The following is a 10,803-nucleotide window of genomic DNA, read 5'->3' as shown; positions in this document are numbered from 1 at the left end:
TGCTTGAGACAACTACCCCGACCTATAATTCAAACGGCCTACGTGATCTGTAGCGTGTCTCATTTTGATTGTGTGTTCGTATGAAACTATGTCATTTGTATGTATGTTCATATGTTCGAACTACTGTCTGTTCCTTCATAACTTGTAACAGAGATGGTAGACAAGCAGAACAGAGTTAGCCATCATCATTGGCAGAAGCGATCAAGCTATCGTTATTAGAAGACCTGTACCTCTTTACCTAAGCTTTATCATGTAGAGGAATAGGATTAGCCATCATCATTGGCAGAAGCGATCAAGCTATCGTTATTAGAAGACTTGTACAATCATATCTGATCTTCAGCATGTAAAACTTCAGAAGAAATTATATATTTTTATACTTCGGTTTTCTACAAGAACTCCATCACCGAACCAACATGAGTTTAACACATCGTCGTAATAACCAACAAGATAATACCGACTTCGTAAGTGATCTACAAACCCCAAGACACTCCCACGAATATGGAAGAAGGCAATACCAACCGACTTAGCGTATAGATTATCGCAAGTCTAACATTACCTCATAGGGCGCCTTATCATCAAGGCATAAGCCCTAATATGGTGGCAGTGGACCAGAAGAACTCTACAACTTCTCCGAAGAAACATCAGAATAATGAAGTATCATATAAGAACTCTTCAACGACGACGAAAGCAGCAGATTCTTCAAGCAACTTATTTTCATCGTTTAGTGAGCGACTTCAGAAAACAACAAGAACTCTTTAACGACGACGAAAGCAAGAGATTCTTCAAGCAACTTAGTATCATCGTTAGTGAATAACTTCAAGAAACAAAACCGACGTGTCCTTTTTCCTACGACAACGCAAGCTTGCGTCTCTCATTAGAATCATTCAAGAAAACATCGTTAGTGAGCGTTTCCGGCACTCCAAGAAACAAACCGAACGCGTCTGCAGCATCGGATCTTTCAAGGGCTCGAATCATCGAAACAACGCGCACGGGGAAACTGAAGCCAAACCAGGTCATCCGCTAAATAGAGAAGGAGGACCAAGGCCGTGTGTCGTTATCGGAACACCGTGACTTCACAAAAGCAAGCTAAGTACAATTTTTTATTCATTTGGAGTAACTTTGAGTGTTTCCTTTGCAGGTCGAATTTCGTTATTCCTGTGGCTAAAGTTACGAGATATTCTTATCTTACTTTTTTACAGAAATTATCTACATCATTGAGATTTCGCTACTGCGAGTTTTTTATCTTTGAGTGTCTGTTTCCAGAAGTTCTACTGAAATATCGTAATCATATACTATGTTAATTTTATCATTTTGGGTGATTATTAATCCCTTACGTAACAAATCATATTAAACAGTGAATATGCGTTTACGCAGTGGACGTCTGTATTTATACAGATGCATGGATAGGGTCGTTAGGCACCGTAGTGATTAGAAAACACACAAAAACAAGTGGAACACCCGTACAAATCTATATAAATTAGAGGTAACACTATTTCGGGTCATGACAATAAATGCTCCTTTGCAAAGTCCCGATCGCCAGTTTTAGCCTTGAGTTTTTTGAGTTATAGAAAATATCGAACCTCAATGACTCAACTTAACTTTTAAAATATGGCTGGATTGCAAGGAATAACATGTCTGTAAAAAACTTTCATCAGGCTAAATGCGCTGACCAGGATCCCTCACTATTTCAATTTTAGCAAAGAATGAAGTACAAACAGTTAATATTGTATGCAGTAATGATAACTTGTCTTATTAGTAATCGCTCAGTTCCTAATAGTTCGTCATTCATTGCTTTATACGTAACCAGCAACATAATGCTAAAAACACACAATACGTTGCCGATGGTAATAAAGAGAAGGATCCTAATTATTACAAAAAGAAATAGAAACAGTAGCCCGTTCAGAATCAAATAAGCAAACTCGGTGACTGTGGTCCTAGTCAAGCGGTCAAGGTCAGTCACAACTGCCGAAGTGTTCAAAAGCATAGCAAATTCCACACAATAAGCGACTCTAGCAGAGTGGGGAAAAGCGAGTTGGTTCATACATGCCAATATCTTTTTGGAATTAAAAAGGATTTTTCCCTATGAAACACACGACCGTATAAAGTAATCAGAGCAGGTTTTCGTTTTTTTAATACGTAAGTTATTATAAGTAGTGGTGGATAAAGCCCGACTGTACGCGCCGTAAAAATTAGAATATCTTGTTTATTCCTTTAGTACACGTAATATCCTGTATTTACGGACTCACCGTCTGTTGTTCGAACTTCCCTAATGAGAAGTCCGGATAAGCGAGCGCTTACAGATACCTCTATAGTTATAAAACACATTGATCTGTATCTAGTGTAATTGTAAGATTCATCTAGGGGTATACAAAATATTATCTTACATCCTGCAAAATAAGGCGTGTTTATCAAAGGGAAATCCTATAAACCTTCAAACATATAAAATCCGTTTGAACAAAAATGAGACAGTTAATCAAATAATAACTTATATTAAAGGACAACTATACATTTGTTTCTCATAAAATCGTAACATTCGTTCAAATGACCCAACAGAATTCCTCCCACAACCGCAGTCGTAGTTTGCACGCAAAATCTCGAGAAGCATGCACCCTCGAATGTCTTAGTGCGTGTAAAAAGACTTTGCTGGGAAATGAAATTTTAATCCTTCCCGACATTCTGAAATATAACGATTTCCGCGAACAAAGCCCTAAAAGTATACATATCGTGGATACGGAAGTTATAAATATCGCATTTTTTATTGTTGCTAATTTTTAATCACGCCCAATCAGTCGTAGATGAATCTCCCTTATACTCTATCTAAAGTAATATCCGTAAAGTCATTCAAGCAGAGGTGATTCAGCAGAAACTTTTTTTTATCTTTTATCTGAAATACCAGGAATGTTTCTCCACTAGCGGTGATTCTCTTGTAACAAAAACACGGATGTAATTTAACACAAAAAAAACACGGTCTAAGGAAACAAAGCTATTTACTTACCTTCGTATAGATTCTCAATGAAATTTCAAAATAGAGATAAATGACGCAGTTGAAAAATGTTAGTAATAGAGTCATTAGGAAATCAAATAAGCCCATATAATTTTTCCCTCAAACATCATGCCATAAAAGATCGGACTTGGCGTATCTGCGTAGATTTCTGTCGCTTAAACAAGGAAACGACTCCCGATAGTTTCCAGTGCGATGTACCGACGACATCTTATCTCTGTTAGGTTAGAATAAATTTTTTTTTTTTCACCAACTTGGACTTACTTAAAAGGCTTTTACCTGATACCATTACCTAAGTGATTGTAACCTCATATACCGTTTCAGCACACCTCAGGGGACATTATCAATTTTTACGTATGCCTCCGGCTTACGTTGCGCCCCAATTATAATATAGTGTTTGGAGACTTTTAAGGGATACCCTACATGCTTATATGGTTGATCTTGTAATCTTTTCTAATACCTTAGAAGTACATTCACATAAACTAGAGCTAGTGCTACAGAGACAAAGACAAATAATCTCAGAGTAAAATATCTAAATGTGAGTTTTTTTGTAAAAACCGAACATGTTTATTTAGGTTTTATGTGTCTAGTCAAGGTCTTAAAGTAGTCCATGGTAAGGTGTCGGCTATTCATAACTTTCCGGTACCTATTAACGAAAAAGGGGGATACAGCACTTTTGCGCTGTAGTGGGTATTACAATCGTATGCAAATATGTAATCTTCAATCATGACAGCTCCTTTAAACAAAGATCTTACGAAGAAGAGCGTAGATTGATTATGGTCTAAAAAGCATCAACAGGCGTTCGATATCTTAAAAGCGGAATAATGCAGCTTACCTAACTTAAAAATCCCTGATTTAAATAAGGTGATTTTTTTTTTTATTGCAATAGACGCCTCAGACCAAGGGTAAGAGGGATACTACTTCAGTAATGCTGATACAGTTCTTTCCTATAGCTTTTTATTCACGTAAACTAAAGCCCTCTGAAAGTAAATATACAGTAATAGGCAAGGAAGGGCTAGGTATCTTTAACTCACTAGTACATCTTAAGTTCATAATCTATGGCTATCCTGATAAAGTCCTTACTGAACATGAGTCCTTTACCGAGTTTTCAAAGGCTTTAATCACAGTCCAAAAGGAACTCGGTGACAAATGATCATTCAGGTCTTGGAGCCAAGATAAGATATCTACCTGGGAAAGCAATTATCATAGCTGACGCATTATCCCGCAATCCCGCACCATACAGCAAAGAACCATTAATTGGACTAAAAGATATAGAAACATCCGTGCCTATTGTTAAAACCGTATCTAAACAAGAAAATTCCTTAACCCAAGAGATCGCGAGCATTGAATATCTGGGTCGGAGCGCAGAACTGTTACAAACTGAACAAAGCAAGTGTCAACAGCGATAAGCAAAACAATAAACACTTCGAAACGGAAACAGGGTCAGTGGCTAGGCAAAAACAATAAACACTTCGAGCAGAAAAACCCCTAAAGCAAAGTATATTTAAAGTAGTGTATCAGAATTATGTAATCAAATGTAGTATTATATGTAGGTCCGTGACGAGGAAAAACCCGAAGAACACAGCAGGTGACTAACGACCAGGTAGTAGTAATAATCTCTTTCATACCAATCGTCCTAAACTGGTTGCATTCCCGTCATCCAGGGTTCCCTACTATGTCACAGAAAGCCAAATCACTGTTTTACTGGCCTACAATGCTTACAGATATAAAAAGCACATAACTAATTGTAACACGTGTCATGAAAACAAGGGATACACTAAGACACCTGTCAGTTTAAGGGCCTATCCTGTGCCAAATCAATCCTTGAAAGAATATACGTAGAATTATTAACAGAATTACGAGGTCTGACAGAGGGAATAAACACTTCTTAGTGTTAATAGTTCCTTGACACGTTATATAGAATTAATAGCACTAAAAAACAAACACAGCAATTGAGTGCGTTACGAATATTTATGAGTGCTAATCAGTAAATATGGAATTCAACACTAATAATCTGTGACTCGGGTGGTGTAAATCAATAATAATCTTCCTTACACTTGTGTTGAATTCCTTTCCATTAAGAAAACCAAATAATATATTTTATCACCCAGAGTCAATCGGGTTTGGTAGAATAACTGATAATTAAATAGGAAGTGTCAATGTCCTTACGAGTTACAACTCGTGATATTGGATCCGAACTGGATTATAGCGGTTCTCGCGGTTTTAAATACCTTTATCATTTATATCTTGTATCTATAGAATTGATGCCGCAAGTAGCCTTATACGGTACGCCGCTAGAACACTTTTCCACATATTCAAGCCAACCATTAATTTATCAAATATATATATATATATAAATAAATAATAAAAAAATAAAAAAATAATATATGGATACAAAAAGTGGAGTCATATAATACACTCCGTAAGAAGTCGGAAGGGTTACAAATTATAATAAAAAAGGAATCACGATAAAATCAATAAGCAAAAACGTAACCATAGATTAATTAAATATCCAAATATATATGCGTAAAGATTTGAACTCTAACTTAACGCTTTAGTAATGACAAATAAGCTAAAAGTTCAAAAACATATCCAAAACCTACTTACATATTGTCTGTCCCGGTGATTTATATTCGTAGTCAATGAAAAAAAAAAAAAATAATAATAATAATAAATAAATAAATAAATAAAATAAATAAAAGAGATTTTAAAGTCAGGAAGTCTAGAAGTGAAAATGTATCTAGAAATAATCCTATATGAATCTTATACAGGGCTAATTAAAAATATATAGAATTTGTATGGAAACCTTTTTTTCATATAGTTTGAATAAGGAATATTTAATTTAACATAATTTACAATTATGCAGATTTCCAACATGAAATAATATATTGTTCAATTTTGGTACTGTTTTTTTTTTTCAGACATTCTTTTCGTGTGCGGGTCGAGTATTAAAAGATAATGAATTTATCCTAAAGTCGTATTTATTACAGCAAGTACGTAACTCTTAGCTGGCTGAGAGCAATCTCCTGCCAAGTGACGACGTCATCCATTGCCGATCAGTATTGTTTGTTCCTTTTAACCTCAATAATCTGCTTACACAGGCTTCATCTCGCGCTTGCAAAAGCAGATTGACTGGAGAAAGGAATGCCTAGCCCGAACTTCTCATGGGCAAGGCAGACATGTCTATCCGTAGCGCAATGCAACTTTAGCTAAGGAGTTGCAATCATTTTAAAATTAATAACAAAAATAAGCAAATAGAATTTCTATAACAACAAAATGAATTAATTTTTCTGAACCTCATAGACATTTAGAAGTATCAAGATATATATATGAAATATTTACTTGCAACATTAGCCTATTTACAATTCAAGTAAAACATTCATGGGAAAATGTCACATTTTCTTGAAACCCAAAGTTTATTAAGAAATTAGTTACATAGTGGGTTTTTTCGTTGCATCTCCTACCTATTAATAAAGTTTTTAAAATTAACCTCAGAGGATGCGCGCGAGAAAAATTGAATATGAAACTTTTGTTAGGGCACATAGGATCAGATTTTATCACAACTTAATTTCAGTTAGCATAGAGAAATACAGAATCATGATTATCTTCTCTTTTGACTCTTATGTTGCCTGACAATCTTACAATAGCTCCGTTTTCCACTTCTTTGTCTAGTAACTTACTACAGTAATATCGAATTTTCTTTGAGATTCGTAATGATATCTATTATTTTTATAATTATGGATATTTTTACAGTCCTCATAGACCTGGATAGGTTCACTCATTGGTTAATGCCATGATAAAAAAGTTTGTACAGCTGACTTTGAATTCCAAAATATCAGCGAATTCATGTTGGGTTTAAGTCTGGTCTAAATGGCTCTCTCCCCTCCCCTGTATTTGGATGTCGTCTGAATTTTACTTTGCCCTTGTGACAAGTATAATTTCACTTGCAGGCTGATTAATGGAACCTGTTACAGTATCCTGCAGTACGAGAGTTTCACATCGCAAACTTCGAAAAAAATCGTTCGTCGCTGCGGACGACGGCAGTCGAGTAAACAACAACCGCCTACAATGTGAAAGGAATAAGCACCATCATGGACTTCTTCGACCGACACCGTATCTCGTCGTTAATCTCGTTTTAATGCGGAACGCTCCGGCTACTGTCGGAAATCGACTACAAAAAGGGACATACTTCCGACAAATTACGACCCGAAGGATATTCAACTCTACTTTGCTGGCGAAGGACTCGTGCTGGGGATGTTTTTTTTATTCATCGCGAACGTAATCGTGTGTTGCTTAGGATGCAGAGAATAAGTATGAGCGCAAAATAGAACGTTGGACCCCCCACCAGGCAAATTTCCCCTTGTTTTAACCCTGTGAAATAGGCCGTTTCATTGGGCTATAGGTGGTTGTCTGGAACTGTGTAATGGACGAAAAGTTGTTCGAACGCTAGTTAAAAGTGAAGTAGTATAACCTCGGTCATGTATCCTATATATATAAAGTATCATGTATCCTATATATAATTGATCATAAATAACAGAGTTGAAATATATCTTTGCTTGTACGCAATAGGAATCTCTTATATAAATGATCATAGATAACAGAATCGAAATATATTTTTGCGTGTACGCACTAGGAATCTATATATAAATGATCATAAATAACGGAATCGAAATATATCTTTGCGTGTACGCAATAGGAATCTATTTAGAGTGCACATATATTAATCATAATTATATGATTCCATATACCAATGTATAAACAAATCAGGTAGCCTATAATCAATCTGTTACCATTTATCTTACCAATATCTGCGGTTATATATGAGTTAGTATATGGATTAATGAATCAGATATATACCGGTTAGCATAAAAATCCACGAATCAATCAGCATAAACATTAATAATTTTATCAATTCATATATGAAATTTTTTATCAGTTAAAATATGATTTTTATCATGTTAATCTTCATTCTATGCAATTATCAGAGTACATTAGTATTTTCTGTAGCATATGTATCTTAATGAGATGAAGTGAAAAAACTGTATCATTATATATCACGTGATCACTATTATTTACCAATATCATTGTTTTATATTTTATTACTTGAATCAATTCATGTACACCATGAATTTTTATTTCTTTTTATTTACTATATTCACATAGTGTCTGTATCACACTCCTATAAGTCAAGTGCAAGTCAAGTTTGAGTAATATTCAGTAGTTGGTTTTGGTAGCTGACCGAGCTGATGTAAGTGTTTACATAATAAAAATATGGAATGTTAGTCCATATATATAAAAGTCTAAAACTAAAGAGGTCAACCAGATTGCTTGCAGGAATGTGATCAGACTAGAGACGCAAAAGATGACGTATACAATAAGTATGTAGGCTAAGTTGACATGCCGTCATCTGTGGTCATTCATTTGTTTTGAAACAGTCCAAGCTCCCTGCTTGAGACAACTACCCGACCTATAATTCAAACGGCTACGTGATCTGTAGCGTGTCTCATTTTGATTGTGTGTTCGTATGAAACTATGTCATTTGTATGTATGTTCATATGTTCGAACTACTGTCTGTTCCTTCATAACTTGTAACAGAGATGGTAGACAAGCAGAACAGAGTTAGCCATCATCATTGGCAGAAGCGATCAAGCTATCGTTATTAGAAGACCTGTACCTCTTTACCTAAGCTTTATCATGTAGAGGAATAGGATTAGCCATCATCATTGGCAGAAGCGATCAAGCTATCGTTATTAGAAGACTTGTACAATCATATCTGATCTTCAGCATGTAAAACTTCAGAAGAAATTATATATTTTTATTACTTCGTGTTTTCTACAAGAAACTCCTCACGAACCAATTATGAGTTTAAACAATCGTCGTAATAAAACCAACAAGATAATACCGACTTCGTAAGTGATCTACAAACCCCAAGACACTCCCACGAATATGGAAGTGCAATACCAACCGACTTAGCGTATGATTATCGCAAGTCTAACATTACCTCATAGGGCGCCTTATCATACAAGGCACAAGCCCTAATATATATATATATTTATATACATATATATATATATATATATATATATATATATATATATATATATATATATGCAGAAGCCAGGTACTATGTCGTACCTCTAAGTAAATGGGGATACAATCCACAATGAAGTAGAATCCTTCTGTAGTTTAAAATATATATTTCATGTACAGGATTAAAGCTTTCGACCATCAGCTGTGGTCTTGTTTTTTTTTTTTTAGTGAACAAGACCACAGCTGATGGTCGAAAGCTTTAATCCTGTACAAGAAAAATATATATTTTAAACTACAGAAGGATTCTACTTCATTGTGGATTGGTATCCCATATATATATATATATATTATCCATATATATATATATATATATATATATATATATATATATATATATATATATATATATATATATATATATATATACACACACATATATATATATGATTATATCTATATTATATATATATATATATATATATATATATATATATATGTGTATTATATAAACGTAATAATACTATACATACACATATATATTATTACGTTTATTGCCCCTCTCGTCTACACAGAATTTATCCATTTTAGTTAGTCTAAAAGAGCAGCCATGTTTTCTCCTAAATCAGCTGATTTTGGGAAAGGAACATGAGGTAGAACGGGGGAAAAGGAATTTCCGGTTAGGCTGAATCTTAGGGTAAGACAGGCAAGTCACGGGATTAGCTAGGCCTCGATATGGGCTTTAGGGATTCCTACCATAACACCTTTTCCCTTCCAAATTTGCTGGTTGTTGTTTTCGTAATTTCCAGGCAATGCCGGAGGCTGTGTGTGAAATCCACGCGTTTCCAAGACACCCAACTTCCTTCCCAGTCGAAGCTAGACCTACAGCAAGGCAGACATTCCTACTCTCTCCTCTGATGGGAAGTCAGCCCTTTGTCCAAACGCTGGTGGGACCATCTTCAGATAGCACGACACATGTTCAAGCCTCTAGGATTTAAGGTACGTCTAGAAAGTGCAAAAAACTCCAACCAGCTCTTTTTCTCCAAGACGACTCTTGCTGATTTCATTTTCAAATTTCCCTTGTATCACTTTTACATCAAAAGCCCTTTGTCCTCATCGGGCCATGTGCTTCCCCTTGTGACTTGTTAAAGCTTAAGTCTTCATTGCATACCTCAGTTAAACACTAGAATTCCTTTTCCCCAGTGTGTTAGATAAAACTGAATAACCGTAACTTGTGCAAGAAGTCTTCCTTTCATTTTGTGTCTAATCTGGGAATTTTTCCAGATTTGCTGAGTCACGTGTCCAAGTCTCGTTCCCCGCAAGTGCTGCATTAACGCAAGATAACTTGAGTTAATTTGGAAACCAGCCTTTACGTAAACCTGATTTTAGCCAGCTCTCCCCTTGTGAGAGATGAGTGGTCCCCGTGCGGACAAGCTGCATTTACTCTTTCTCCAGGCCATTCAACGGCCTCGTGTAAATAAATGTATACTGTAAATTAATCAACTGGTTTTCAATGGCGACCTTATTAAAAAGTAACATATTTCAATCAATCCTTTGTTAAGGTAAGTTATTCTATATTTTTCCCTAAAAAATTTCCCTTTACGTATTTGGGTCCTCAAGGCCAGGCTCATACGTAAAATAAAAATATGTATATATATATATATATATATATATATATATATATATATATATATTATATATATAGAGCTAGCTGTTTTCAGCAAGTATCTGATGTGAAATTAGTACTAACTAGTCCTGCCACTTTTTACTATGAA

Source organism: Macrobrachium nipponense, chromosome 43 (genome assembly GCF_015104395.2).
Source record: "Macrobrachium nipponense isolate FS-2020 chromosome 43, ASM1510439v2, whole genome shotgun sequence".
NCBI classification, from domain to species: Eukaryota; Metazoa; Arthropoda; class Malacostraca; order Decapoda; family Palaemonidae; genus Macrobrachium; species Macrobrachium nipponense.
This window is presented reverse-complemented; position numbering follows the sequence as displayed.